Source organism: Branchiostoma lanceolatum, chromosome 13, assembly GCF_035083965.1.
Source record: "Branchiostoma lanceolatum isolate klBraLanc5 chromosome 13, klBraLanc5.hap2, whole genome shotgun sequence".
NCBI lineage: Eukaryota > Metazoa > Chordata > Leptocardii > Amphioxiformes > Branchiostomatidae > Branchiostoma > Branchiostoma lanceolatum.
Window position 1 is genome coordinate 7970139 of NC_089734.1, and position 13987 is coordinate 7984125.

General features: G+C 41.4%; 1 protein-coding gene across 3 annotated transcripts in view; it reads left to right on the forward strand.

Moving 5' to 3' along the window:
- Position 1: 1 nt before the first annotated feature.
- Positions 2-13987, forward strand: part of LOC136447359 (uncharacterized) — a 30823-nt gene continuing 16837 nt past the window's right edge. Inside the window, exon 1 of one of the 3 annotated variants that reach the window (XM_066446193.1) lies at positions 2-199. The gene's annotated coding sequence lies outside the window, so the exon portion shown is untranslated. Of the gene's footprint in view, positions 200-11238; positions 11320-13987 lie in introns of those variants that run through there. The other 2 variants (XM_066446190.1, XM_066446192.1) reach the window with 2 other exon arrangements.

Sequence of the window (13987 nt, forward strand, 5' to 3'; positions counted from 1 at the left end):
CACGTGGTCAGATGATCTCTGTCCCAGGGTGTCTTGGGGTACCTGCAGCGGGGAGTCGACAGGGCTTCTGCCTATCGCTTATCTGCAGACGACCCGACCGGTCCGTGACGTGAGGAGGCCCCGAAGGATCGATAGATGTGCTGTTGTCTCTTCACACCGGTCCGAGGCGTCTCCCCTGCACGGAGAACCATCCAGTAAGGTAAGAACCGTCCGTGTGTTCAGCACAACATGGTGCTTAAGCTGGCAGTTTCTGCTTTTGATGAGGATGCCTTTCGGTATCACCAGAGAGCTCACAGCGCAAAGCCGTAGACTCTACCAGCCTCTGCGGGTCGCTGGGAAAATAGTAGAAATTGGCCAAATAGAGTCAACTGTATGAAGGGGGTCGGCTATGGAGATAGGGTCCAATATTGCAACCCTGGGAATGTTATCCTCCATGGCCAAAGTCCCCCGGCAAATGTTCTCTCTATAGCCGACGCGGTTAGTCTGGTAGAGACTAGCAAAGCCGTATCCCTTGATTGATGTGAACGCTCGTTCTGTATACAAAGGCCGACAGGAAGCTCGAACCGATGTTGAACGTCGCTTCCAGATGATGAAAGAGAGAAAAGAGAAATTATGTACTGTATATTTTGATACAGTTTTAGAGCACAAAATTGAACGGTGTATCTAGTGTGCAAACCCGGGCAAAGATCTTATTAATATAAATGCAAATAATTATCGGTGTGTTTCTGATAGATTTGAAATATGGTCGCGTTAGACGTATACAGCAATTCATCACATCAGGTAGCTCTGCGTGTACACACAAAAACGACAGCAGCGCAGGGCAATACAATGTGTGTTCGATCGTGTATGTAGCATGCTTCTACTTGCGTCAAAGAAGCCTTTGATATTCAGTCTCGTATCCCCCCGGACGTGACTCTAACGAGCTCGCTATAAGTCATGTAATGACCCTCGTTCTCTACGTCTTGGCAGGGAAATCTTTAGTTACATTGTCCTTTCCTCAATCAGCGGCGTGGTATGCTGTTAACATTGATTAAGCTCTTCAGGTACATTTTCGTCAATGCCGTATCAAATTGTGTCCACCATATGTTAGCATTACGTGATGGTGAAACATGTTTAATTAGTTAAGCCGTGAGGTGACATGTGACTGGCCGGGTAACACATGATATCCTGGGATTCGAACCCCGGAGGTTTGCTTCAATGTACAAATCCTAATAGAACGCAGCCCCGGTCTTCGTTACTGGTCGCGCAGAGACAATTCAGATAATCTAAGCCGTCTTTTCACCAGTTAATTTACACTTTTCTCATAAGAGCTGAGGGTAAGTTGGTTCTATATCCGGCTAGAGACACTGGAAGTGCTAATCACAGTGAACTCTAAGGACAGTAGACTATCAAATGTGCTTCACATAGAAAGATTATCATATTAACCAGTCTGTCTTTCCACGCAAGCAGAGTTCCTCTCATATCAAAATGCATTTTCACAGTCTTCATGATTTTATCGGCAAAGTCGCTTTCCCCTTCCCCACGCGACGATAATCTTGGCCCCGGGAGGACTTCAGGAATCAAAGCAATCAGGAAATCCAATAAGTCGGTAAATCATGATTCCCACTTTTCACTTTCATCATCTACTCGAGTCATTTGGAGCGTGCACGTCGTTGTTCTGCATTCTTGTGAAATGTTCCTAAAAAGAGGAGTGTTGACTGTTTCGTCCAAACACACAGTAGATTTGTTTTCCCAACAACCTGCTCGCTGAAAATGCACGTCACAGTACGGGAAACTCCAACAATTTCCTTCCATATACTGATAAGCACGAGGCAAGAACGAGCTGCAGGGGCCGGCGGCAGAATTCCTCAATTTGTGCGGATGTTATCTTCCCAGCCGAGCTCCAGTCTTAGTCTGATATCCCCTAGCATGGATTGCTACTGGCAGTAAATACAACTTGTAAATGTGAGTGTTGCTTAACGACACGCATGGAAACATTACGATGAAACTTGAACAAATGTTTGTTATATAGTCAATCTGATTGTACACAATGCAGTACGATATAAAAATGCTGTGAACAAGAAAAGAAACCAAGTCATTGTATATCTAGATATGCGTGGCAATATACCCTTTTCTGCAAGGTTTTATTACATTCAAATGTTCAGTGATATATTACCTGTAAAGCCCCACGTTATTCTGCACTGGTGATCAAACTACATGGAAGATTTAGACGCCCATTCCAGGCAAACCTTAAAATCACTTTTGAAAATCCTGCCCTTCTAAAACGATGTTTTACCGGTATTTTGCTTGACTGATGGCCTCAATTACTTTTGGCCAACATCAAACATATATGGGTTACTTTTATACATTCTGACGCTTATTTCCTGACATTTCGTTTTTTTCTCGCTCCAACATATCACAGTTTTATGCCTATCAGTATCCACATAGTAGAGTCAGAGTCATCATCTAGATGAACAAAGCTCTGGAGTACGCGGTACGAAGGTTAATGGCTTGAACTTGGATGCGAACGTTGTGATGAAGTTTACAAGCCGAGCTGAGATGAAGCCAATTTCCAGAAGGCAATTTGCATGAAAGCAGTGATCGACTTGGCGCACTAATGGTTGACGATCAAAGGTAAAGAAGAGAAATCGGTAAGGAAGATAAAATGGTGTTGAAATTGCGGCAAATATCACACATCAAGTTTTAAGTGTAAAGAATTGTTTAAAGTTGAACGAAAGAAACGTGGGAGTTTTTGTTTTATCACATATCAGCATTTCTTCATTGTAACTCCTGTCCGGTAAGTCTATCCACACTGCAACGATGGCCGCCGTTTTGTTCTGAGTCTAAATTGCTGCAAATATCACACATTTTGAGCGTGAATAGTTGTTTTAAGTTGAACGTGAAAAAACTTATACATTTTATTACATTTTAGCGTTTCTTTACTGCAACTCCCAATTGTAAATCTGTCCATACGGCCGCCATTTTGTTTTTCCCTTCTCGATATATTTGTTGTGTTAGCCTAGTCGTATTTTTCGGTGGAATTTTTTTATCGCGACTCAGTGTAAAATGGCTGTAAGGTTAACCTGTTCGTCCAACCGATTATCCATTACTTGCCGGCACCTTTCCGTGTTGCACACGCCGTGTTCATGACAGCTCTCTAACAGCCCACGGGGGTGTGGAGCCGCCTGTGAACAAGAGACGCTAGCGTGAAGATAATTGGAACTTCGTCTCTGGGGAAGGTTTTATTACCACGACCATTCAATATTCCCTATTCACACCGCCTTAAGACAAGTCTGCTGGTAAAACTGCACCAGGAAAACACATTAAAGCCGTCATATAATCGAGCAATAGCGCAAACTACACTCGTGTTTCTTCACCTTATCAGTCGTCTTGTTGGAAAATGAAAATAAAATTCATTGTTATGGCTCTAGCCGGTCCCAGGACGGCGCCGTGAGGTAGGATTGCTTGTGAAGGCGGAGGTATCTGTCATTCGTGTTTATGACCAAATTCAGCACTTCGGGCAATTAGAAAATGCCAACTGCGTTGTATATCGCTTCGCTGGGCAAAATTTCAATTCACATTCAGGGTTCGAAGTGGCCTTTGCCCAGAGTAACATTTTGCCCCGATTGAACCTGACATTGCAATGCACAAATTAAATTCTCAAAGAAAAATAAATCATGACATATGGTAATATAACCTTGAAAATAATTAGATTTCATGTTATCCCATTCGTTTTATTCATAGCGTTATGGGTTTAAAGACATATATGTGGTCATCATTTCATCATTAGCAGTACACAGGGCAATAAGACTGTCCTCTCAGTTTAAGACTTCTACCCTGCTGAAGTTGACATCGCAGCCTAAATTTAATTTCAATGAGAAAAGAAAATCACAAAGCAACCCAAGGCTGTCTTAAAATCAACTTTTATTGTTGACCGAAATAACGTCTTAGTTTAAAAGAAACGGAGTTGTAGCCGTTTTATCGTTTATTGTTCAGAAGGCAAATTGGCCTTATTCCCAGAGTAACATTTGGGGCTTGCTAAGGCAAGGAAAATCAAATCAGCCCAAGATAACTTTAACAGTAAAAGTTCCAACTAACAATAAAACGGCACATCGGTTATGTTAACGTTAACTTTTTATATATGTGATAATTTGATGGCGTTTGTGGTTGAAATTTGCTGCCCAATTGACTGAAATATATACATTCGTCATCATAATTGGATTTGTCTCTTTAAAGTTGTAATAGGAAAATGATAATCATCTCTAGGGAAGACTCTCCCTTAATCAATACTTGATTCAATTTGTACGAACTCGTGAGTGTGCTTGTCGCTGGAGATAGTGGTTCTGTAGGCTGTCTGTTCTGAATGACTATCCCTGCCACAATAATCTCTGCACGTTTAAGGCAAAGAACATGGTGGCAGAAAATCGATGATATCTGTTGACCCCTGATCGAGTAACTGTAAGGGGATATATTATCCAGGTACCTGTGGGGGGGGGGGGGGGGGGCGGCTTGCACATCGAAGGTATATTGTCACAAGTTCTTGTATGTTGAATAAAAGCGCTGCATGATGTGTACAAATATTTGTGATTGACGCCAATATGACATAATGTGTTTATTAGTAATATTTTATAATAACGCAAGACGGTATGGATTGATTTTGATCCAATGTGGTGTATGATTCATATCAAGAACTAACTTAAAAGTTATACGTTTGGCGCTGTAGTTATAACGTGGACGACTCATTTCCGGTATAACGTCTCGAAACAAAAAAAGTGGACGCTGCGAGGATTTGTGCTGCATTCACAGAACCCCCCTGCCGTCCTCATTTTTCATCCGTCACACGCTGTCCTAAGTGGCTGACTGCCCAGTGTTATTGGCTCCAAACATCAGAAAGGCTCCCAGCGCTCCAAAGCCCTGGATACCCAGGGGAAGTACTACAGCTTCCAGGAATCTCCTCTCCCATTTTCTTCCTGCTGTTTCTCCGCCACGGGAGTAATAATAACCTGTAGATGCTGCGAGAAACAGAGGAGACGGATGTAAAGCTATTTGAAGGTCGCGGATTCGATCGTTATATTGAGGTTGGTCATGACGAGGCTGTCCAACACGATCACAATATTGCCTGTTTGAATCGACGCAAATAATCGTTGTGAACAATGAGGCGATACATAATGAATTGAAACTACGTGGTAAATAAGACCATTACCCCCAATAATGATGCCTGATATCACAAATCGTACGCCAAGGTTTGCTAGTAGTTCATGTATTCAATGTAAGAATATTAATTGCCGTATAAACGTTGCATGTTCGATCATTGCCAAGTCCCTTACAAGACTACACAGGGGGCCTTATGTCCCTTGTGTAGTGTTTACGAAGCGCACACTTTTGTCCGTCGAGCCGAACGTTCCATAATCCAGCCAGTGTAGCAGCAAATCAACAAGTCGTTGGACGTCAGTTCTTGCCAGAAAACCTTTTCATCAAAATACCCTTCCGACGTCACCTGCCAGAATGAACTACCGGTGTACGGAACAGGGCCTACCCAAGGATCCTCCTGTGTCAAATCGAGCACGCCCAGTAAATTATTTTCCAGTAAAAATTGACCGTATGACGTAGTCTGTATTCACACACCGTGCTGCTGGGTGATAAAGGGATCCCTCGACTCTTTATACACACAGCAGTTTACGTTGACAGCATCGAAACGCTACAGACATCTACCCTCCTACGTGTTCGCAACCAGCCTCAATAATACAGACTCACATCACCACTTTCTACTGCAAATCCGATACCCATCAGTAGATGATTGCTCCAATCAAACAGCAATTAAACCAAAGAAGCACCATAACCATCAGCAATGGTTAGGGTATCTAGCTACTACAGTGTCTAAAATCTATCAATATCTTCAGTCTTAAAGTTTAATGCAAAATAAAAAAGAAACAACTACTACTATTAGAACTGCACTGTAGGCAGTTGTAGACGCAGTATCTTTCCGTTAAAACATCTTTGTCAGCAGTTCTAGATAAATCTAACTAATTAATGAAGAACAGTGGAGCCTGTAGCCGATTGCGGATACTCTGGTGGCTTCCAGTGCTTTTAACTTTCTACCCTTCCAGCCCAAAGTTGTAAACAGATACCCGCTTTATGGATATACTTTATTACCAGTAAATGCACGGGCTCGCTCGTGAATTGACAATGATCGATTTTGTCCTTGGGACGTAATGACTTCAAACATGCCTGACTCTACACATGAATAAAACATATCGCCCTGCGGTGTCTGTTAGAGCTGCAATATTGTCCCTCCCCTTCAGTCATTAGCTCGAGTTACCTTTGTGCTCCCGATATTTCCAGTCGGACGGTTTTCTCCTCAAGTCTAATATACTTCCTTAATCTCTTAAGGAAGGATTCTTTTCCGGGAGGTTGTACTTGTAATGACTTATCGTTCAAGTCAGAGAACTTGTAAGCGGAGGACTTTACCTTTCATCAAAGTAAGATTATTGATGATGCGCTAATACATGCTACTGAAATGTTGTACGCATCATGATTGTGAATATGATGATAAGCATCTTTGCTGACAAATACAAAGTGTTTTATATGTTCTGCCATGTTTTCCCAGTACAGCCTATCAATCGGTAAATTATAAATTGCAATAATGACAAAATGATAATGAAAGGTATTAATCAAGATTACAATTATAATCATGATAATGATGAGTTATCATCTTCGTCTACATAATATTAGAGCAGCCTCGTATGTTCTGTTTATGAGTGTTAAAACGTACTATTACATTGAATCCTACTCCTGTTACCGTACGGTAGATTGGTTTAACGTTCATACTATGTATGTATGACATCTTTGATTTGGAGAATACCCCATCATCATGTATATCAATAATAAAAAGAGCAGACCATAGATTAACGCTAGGCGTGTCCGCATTGATACGGAAATGTAAGAGAGGGAGGGTGTGTTTTGCAAAAGTTAGTTTATTAATCACCTGTATAGTTCCAGATGTTGTAATTACATTGATGTTCAGTCAGCCAACAACAACACAATTACTTACACGAGACAGTACGGTTTGAGAAGCAATAACTGAGGTAGGAAAATGAAGCTGGTGAACTTCAGTGTCTTGGTAAATTGGACCTGATATTGAGACAGTTCATCGACACAATCGTGAGATATTGGATGCAAGTTACGGTACTTTATTAAGCTGCTTTGCTGACTATTTATTCAGGCTTTGCACGACAGACATTTGCAGGAGTAACATTTCGAGGGATCTAGAAGTCATTTGTTATATCGTCGTGAAACTTGGAGCAATTTGGAGTCATTTGTATAGTGAATTGCAATAGGAGGTCATTTGAAATTGCCAATCATTTGCAATTGGACGTCATTTACTCCATGAGGTTAAATGCCAAAAATACTTTTATTCGTCTTTAACATATTTCGTAATCATGATTCAAGTAAGAACTCTGGCGCCAATTGCAAAAATACAATATGAGGAGCATTCGTGCAAAATAGATATTAGTAAAAATAGCTTGAGCTTCAGGCCTTGAATGGATAGATTTCACATTATCTTCAGGAACCAAACTTTCTTTCCTGATGCATAGATTGTTGTTTTAACATAAAATAAATCAAAATGTCATCTTCTTTTATTTATATTATAATATAAGAGTTTGACTATGCCTGAAACACTCTGCCCTATCAGTCACGTTTGTTGCACCGCTGGCGGGAAAGGCTATCCAGTTGACAAAAAAGTACTAGTGATAAAACCGTGAGCTTCAGGTCGTGAATGATCAGATTTCACGTCATCTTAAGGAACCAATCCCTGATTTATAGATTTTCATAGATTGAAAGAAAATGAAATAAAACGAAATGGAATGAAATAAAAACAAAATACAATATAAGAGTTTGTCTATGCCTGAAACATCCTGCCTATCAGTCACGTTTGTTGTTGTATAGATTTTTGTCTCAACATGAAATAAAATGAAATTAGATAGAATGAAACAAAAAACAATATAAGAGTTTGTCTATGCCTGAAACATCATGCCCTATCAGTCACGTTTGTTGCACCGCTGGCGGGAAAGGCTATCCAGTTGACAAAAAGTACTAGAAACAAAAGAGTGAGCTTCAGGTTGTGGATGAACAGATTTCACGTCATCTTGAGGAACCAATCCCTGATTTATAGATTTTTATAGATTGAAAGAAAATGAAATAAAAGGAAACGAAATGAAATAAAAACAAAACAAAATACAATATAAGAGTTTGACTATGCCTAAAACATCCTGCCTATCAGTCACGTTTGTTGCACCGCTGGCGGGAAAGGCTATCCAGTTGACAAAAAAAGTACTAGTAACACATTATCCTGAGGAACCAACCTTTCCTCCCTGATGTATAGATTTTTGTTTTAACATAAAATAAATCTAAATATCATCTTCTTTTATTTATATTATGATATAAGAGTTTGTCTATGCCTGAAATATTCTGCCTATCAGTCACGTTTGTTGCACCGCTGGCGGGAAAGGCTATCCAGTTGACAAAAAAGTACTAGAAACAAAAGAGTGAGCTTCAGGTCGTGAATGAACAGATTTCACATCATCTTGAGGAACCAATCCCTGATTTATAGATTTCTATAGATTGAAAGAAAATGAAACAAAAAGAAATTGAATAAAAACAAAACAAAAATACAATATAAGAGTTCGTCTATGTCTGAAACATCCTGCCCTATCAGTCACGTTTATTACACCGCTGGCGGGAAAGGCTATCCAGTTGACAAAAAAGTACTAGTAATAAAACCGTGAGCTTCAGGTCGTGAATGAACAGATTTCACATCATCTTGAGGAACCAATTCCTGATTTATAGATTTTCAAAGATTGAAAGAAAATAAAATGAAATGAAATGAAATAAGATAAAAACAAAACAAAATACAGTATAAGAGTTTGACTATGCCTAAAACATCCTGCCTATCAGTCACGTTTGTTGCACCGCTGGCGGGAAAGGCTATCCAGTTGACAAACGACTGCACAGGTCGGCCAGAAGAGCCGGAGTCACGGCAGTCGGAGATTGCGTCTCCCTGTTTATCTGGGTGCTGCTCCGCGGGGCTGAGAGGGCAGGCAGCCCGACTAATGGAGGATCTCCGTCACGGCAAGGCTGGCTCGGTCTCATACGATCCTGAGAATAGCGAGCGCAGTCTTATCTACATTACAATCTTGTTGTAAGGCGGCATTAGGTGCTTACGTGTAATCCTTTTCTACGCAAGATCTTACTGTTCTACTTTACCCGGGAGGCATCTTTAGAAATAATGTGCCAACATCGGCCCCGCTCCTGTTTTAAAGTGCGGGCCCCCAACGGTGGCTAGAAGTATTCATCATGATAGTGTCGACCTCTTTCAGCGGCAAGTATCTGATGAATCAACAGTAGTGGGTACTTCTGGATGTTGAAGTATCTTGGAGCAGTAAGTTAAAGAAGAAATCCAATACCGTCCAGCGATAGTTGAGATAGGGTATCGTCGAGTTCAGGTAATAAATCGAGTCGATATCATCTATCCTGAGTCGTTGCTGTTATCACCGTGCTCTGTCTAACACAAGCAATGCAGCACAATCCTGTGGAATAAGATATGCTGTTATTAAGATTGCTTCTTCTCCAAAGGTTAATGTTTATAGAAATGTGCAAGGAAGATACATGTACTTCCTTAATGAAACCTCAAATGACCTTTCGTCTCTTTAGAACTATATATATAACGTCGTTCTTTATTCCAACGTCTGTATGTAAAGCTGCTTTATCTAGCTAGTACCCACCACGGCCCAACTAGACAGGGAGCGGCAATTTTCCGCTGATTGCACGTATGCGAGACCTTGCTTTGTTCTGAGTGCGTAGGTACATCATCTACCCGCGGGAATAGCTTGGAAGATAACAATAGGAAGCATTTACAGTTAGCTGACGCATTTACTTAATGCTTCTTCTCTGCACAGAAATGCGAAGTGATGGCCGGGGATTACGGTAACAAAAAGCAATGATTGGGAGACCTCTGTGGGGAATACACACGGCAGTACAGCGCGCTAATACGGCTGCGTCAGCCTGCAGAAATGGCGATGATCAATTTTCCATTTTGTAAGGGAACGTTCCTCCTTTCAAACGTGATTATGGGCAAGAAGGCTGTGAGATTGCAGAAAAGAGATAGAAGATTGCAGTAAATGATATTGGAGAAGGAAATGAAGTATGCAGTAGCAGACGGACGTATGTTCAAACTCACAACAAGACCGAGATGATGAAGCGGGTGGAACGCATATAGATACATTCTACGTGCGCATTTATCATGTAGACGGGATTGGGCTAATAAACATTACCTTGTCTGAATTGAACGTACATCCAGAAACCTTTTTACGTAACACATTGGGCATTAAATAGATGGAAAATCATAACTTCAACTTAATTTCCAGCTGCTTATTTGAGCAGTGATAACATGTATTATTTCTTCAGGTCTTTAATCAGCTTAGACTCAACTGTGTAAATAAGATTATTCTTACCCGATGCGACGTTACATCTAGCCTGTAGCATTATCGTGCTGACACAATGATTCATTTCAAATTCTTTTATAGAAGATTACTGAAAAGACGAAGGCTCGTAGGGCTTGAATAGTCAAGTTACACAAAGACAGCTATCCTCTGGAGCGCTGACATGAATAGAGGGAGTCGGGGTCATGGTGCACGTCATTTTCTAAGGGTGTTCTCTTCGTAAGGTAATGAAATCTGATCTACGGATGATAAGGTTGAGCAAATGGAACGAATTGTTCGCTGACCCGGATAAAAAAGTCAGGTTTTTGCTCCTTCAATCTCTCGAGTTGCTCTATCTATTTGTCACTGCCAATACTCGTATGACATCTCGACAAATGTAGCCGACTGAAGTTGGCTGATCTTGATCTCTTCAGACCCCGGCACGTCTTTTTAGACGATGTACACAAAGAAATAAGAAACGTTTCGGGGATTCGCTGTAATGTTTCAATGTTGACACAGACATCTAAATTACGCGGCAATAACGTGCGAATGCACGATAAGGGGAGATTTAACGGGTCGTGTTGCAACGAAAGCACGCACCATCACCGTGATCTATGCTTCCCTCCCGTTGCCGCCGACATCACAAAGAAAAAGTTCCAACCTAAGTTCCTTTCAAAGGTTAAGTCCCTCCTACCATGCATATTTCCTTCAGGATTTATCATGGTGGGTAAGCCAAGGCTTCCACTGTAACAATCCTATACTACTGTGAGACGTTGCCTGGCGTTGTCGGAAGACTTCACAGCTGGATGCTCAAATGGCAGATATGCACGGCGCCTTGTGGCGGCTTACGGGATCACGTCAGGTAAGTGTTATAGCAGGTGTACGGTGTCTCGAGCTTATCCCTGGCACAGGTGCGTGGGAGGCAAGTCTTCATCAGTTCTGAAGGTCAGAGTCACAGTCGATCGGCTAAAACGTTACTTCTGCTGCAATTGTTCGCTGGACAGGCTTTAAGCTCTGCTGGGAAATTGCCTGCAGTGCAAGAGGGGGGGGGTGCAAGATCTGCACCATTTGCAAGAGAGGTCGAGGAAGGGAGGCCACTTAAAATGCCATAACCATAAACACCAGTATTTGTTGAGCCATGCGACTAAAATCTGTAAAACTGCCATCAACGGTGAAGATTGTACAACAGTTTGTCTTAGACCCTCAATACGTCATAAAGCATCGTGCTGCATGTAAACACTAATAAGTTTATTGCAAATTCATGCCCGAAGGCTAAATGCAAATAAAATACATAAAAGAACAGTGTACAAAATAGGTATAGAAGCTGCTTATCTAAATTATACAAATGTAATTGTCTACAACTAATGAAGGGTTTGCCTTCTCTTTTGTAAGCAATGGAAGACTTATTGAATTGTAGTCAGATTTACAAAAGTATCACCATTAACCGACTAGGTAAAATCTGGTGACATATCTAAAATCATCAATGTAAACACTGTGCTGGTGAATACATAGATTCCAGTGCGTCCCTATGGATCTGTTTTCGTCAACTTCAAATGGGATACATCATTCTTCAGGCACACCATTACCAGTTGTAAACGAACGTTAGAAACATAAAATCTTCCTGAGTTGAAAGATTGCTTTCGCCCTCCACCCTTCGTGTCCTCTACAGAAACTAATCCGATAGAGTCATCACGTCGATACAATGTAGGATTATGGTCCCTTTGATTTAGTGACCACGGCTAACAAACTGAATCTTTGTTCCGTAAATTGGTAGTAACACACAGGTCAGGGCACAATCGTCCATTTTATTACGCCACCCACCATTCCACAGCAACGATATGAAGGAATCTGACCTTCTTGGTACTAGCGGTAAATCATCTCAACTTCGCTCGAAGATTCTTGTCGATGGGGCAGATGAGGCTATTACATATTTCACTTGGATGGATCAGATATGAGGCCTGTTGATTTTGGTCACCTCGTAGTTCCTAGTGGCACATAGGTCAGCAAGTTTCCCCGCTGTTTCTGTAGCAGGGCATATCTTTTACAGAGAGGGTTTGCTACTCCACGCTTTTTACAAGCTCGAGGCACCTCCTCGAACACCGGACCCTCATTTTACGTCCCTTCCAAAAGACGAGTGCAGTCCTAACCGAGATGCCTTGTCCCCGGATTTTACTGGGGGTCTCACACTTACCACCTAATTTGAACCAGTCTGCTACCAGTTGAGCTACAGGGACACCCTTTGATCTATGTTGTAAAAGTTTCTAATTTCTGTATCTGAGCCCACGTCAGAGAAAGCCCCTGTTACATCAAACTTTGGATACGTGAATCGTTTATCTAGTTTTAATGGCAGCATATCAAGAAATCTTACATGTGTAATGTAGAATCCACATTAGCGTAGCCGTCACTGTAAATACAAATATCAATATTGATCTATCGTCGTATACGATAAATTGGAGTCGAAACCACAGATGCGCAAGGTATGAAATTGCAGGTAATGACTTATGCATGTTCCTCCAATACAAATAACTTCTCAGGTCAGAGGGTGGACCAAGGACTGGAACTTTCATTTTCTCCCATCGATACTTAATATATCAGAATGGAGGGCACAACCCTGGGTTATCTATCAGGTGCATGTAGGACAGAAGTTATACGTTTTTATAAAAAAAAAATATAATACTTTGCTCCAACGATTTCAAACACAAACTATTTGGTGGCAATTCATTCGTTGATATCTATTCAGAAGGGATGTTGTTATGTATGCGTATATGTTGGTACATCATACGACTAACCTGTAGTTGCTGGTAAGTGTTCGATTTCTCCAGCGGCCCAAACATTTGACTGTAAGAGGTGATTGGGGCAATAGGGTCAGGGACCTCACTTAAAGTAATCTAATACCTAGTTCCTGTGCATGATGAAATATCCCCTTCAGTAAAGGTGACTTGATAAACGCACCCGCAAAAGAAAGTTCCCTTAATGAAATACTGCGGGGGTGCGGCATCAATTCTGTATTGGTTCCTCGCACCTATGGGATGGATAAGTGCCACATCACTTCCTGGAAAACTACATTACCTCCGCCTTTATACTCACGCCGCCTTCCGGTCCAGATGGTTGTTTTACACAAGAGAGGATTCTCTCCTTTACCAATTTTGTCTTTGATTTCTTAAAGTACTAGAGGAGCGTCTTTTATTCCCAGACTCTATTCCACTCAGGCGCACCGTGCCCAGCTGTGCCGCTCGTACAAAATTATTGGGGCGGACAATTTCAGGGTGGATACAATAAATCGCGTTTTAAGTCCAGGTAAAAGCATGAGTGCCCTAGTTTCAGGACATCGCCAATGTAGCTAACGTCTGGAACTGAAGGTGATTTCATTAAACGAGTCTACGAGTTCTGTTAGTGTTAAGAGCGAATCCCGTTATTGGAAAGGCCATTATGAAAGCAAAATAAGTATTCACACACATATATCTGGAAATGCATTTCTCAGTGTAACTCTATTAATGGATATTTTGCTCGCATTATTACAATATATGGCC